At 56.3% G+C, this 1,452-nt stretch overlaps 1 protein-coding gene across 1 annotated transcript in view; it reads left to right on the top strand.

Moving 5' to 3' along the window:
* The window catches only part of FGF9 (fibroblast growth factor 9), a 26,423-nt gene that overhangs the window by 1,125 nt on the left and 23,846 nt on the right, over window positions 1-1,452 (top strand). The gene's annotated exons all lie outside the window — the stretch shown is intronic.

Here is a 1,452-nt window from a genome sequence, read left to right as displayed (position 1 = left end):
GGGGTGCGAGGCGGGCGGGGAGGGGGGTTTGTGCTGATGGTTGATCCGCCGAGGGAAAAAATGAATGTGTCCGGGATTGCAGATGTATACAAGCGGCACCACCGCAGCGGAGCAGGAGCCCTCGCCGAAGTCGCCGGGTGTTTGATAGCGATGTTTGTGTAGCCCCAAGTTCTGCTTAAGAGCAGACACGTACTGGGAGGTGGTGGTGGCGGAATTTTTACTCAGGACGTTTCTGCTGAATGATTTGATTTCGCGAGTTTAAAGGGTTTTTAATCATTAACCACTGCAATTTAAAATTCACCGAGTTTCCTGAAGGGAGTGGCAGTCGTCTTGTACGCAAATTAACGAGGGCTTTTCTTTCGTTTTCTCTGCCGATTACTTGCCCTAGTAACTGCATGAATTGCAAACCCAGCCTATTTCGCTTCTCGGCGAGGATCCATCGGGGTTTCGCCGCCTCCCCAGCCCGGCCCCGCTCCCGCAGCCGTGCGGCGCTGCCGGTGCCCGGCGCCCTGGGAAGGAGGGAGCGCAGGTGGGGTCGGTGTTCGCCCGCCGGGAAGCTTGCACCAAAACCTGCCTTTCCCGAGCTATGTGGCGTGTCAAGCTGGCAGCGAATTTGAAAGAGCCTTCCTTGGATTTCATTTCCAGGGGACGCTGCTTGTGACTCAGCAGCGAGGGCTGGAGGGCTCATGGCTTCGTCTACTCTAGAGAGCCCCGTCCACGCACCCACGCCACATGCACACACGCACACGCGAGTCAGTGGGCCTGGAGCTTCTTTGCTGCCAGGGAGACTGCTAAAGGCTGGGCAAACTGAATGTACGAAAGTAGCTAAAACAGCCTGGATGAGCTGATTATTTGGTGTTTTGAGGACGGATGAGGAAAATGTGCCAGGTTAGTTCGCCACGCTCCAGCTGTTGGAAGGAGTTAACTTGTGAGTGAACCAACCTGACAGCACTTAAATTCGGTCGTAAAAAAAAAAAAGTCCTGTGGTGATTTTTTTCCTCTCTCTTTGTATTTTAATGCCAGATGTTGAACGATATCTAAACGGTATTTTATTGCTTTGTGAAGCTGTTTAGATATTGCTGGTGTTGTAGGAGATGATCTCTAAAGGGCGCAGAAGGGAAGGGGCGAGGGGGAGGGAAAAGGAGAGGGCTGAGGCTCGCATGGTCGCAGGTTTATCCTCCATGCCCCGCCAGCCGCTGCTCCCTGACACTCTCACGCTGCTTCCAAGCTCTGCCTCCCTCCCACGCCGCCCGCCCGCCCGGGGTCCCCGAGGGGGTGGGGGTGGAGGGGAGCGCCGCGGCTCTCCCGGGGGCGCAGCATCGACGCTCGCTGCCGGGATAAAGTGCGGAAAGTGTTTGAGGCAGCGGGGAATGGGGGAATGGTGCACCTAGGCGTTTTCCTTGACACAGGCAAACGTCGCGCGTAGCTGCTGAACGACAGCCGCGGGTTCCC

Source organism: Chaetura pelagica, unplaced genomic scaffold (assembly GCF_000747805.2).
Source record: "Chaetura pelagica isolate M959 unplaced genomic scaffold, ChaPel_1.0 scaffold385, whole genome shotgun sequence".
Taxonomy (NCBI): domain Eukaryota; kingdom Metazoa; phylum Chordata; class Aves; order Apodiformes; family Apodidae; genus Chaetura; species Chaetura pelagica.
The sequence above is the reverse complement of the archived record's forward strand: the minus strand, read 5'-3'. Positions and strand labels throughout refer to the sequence as shown.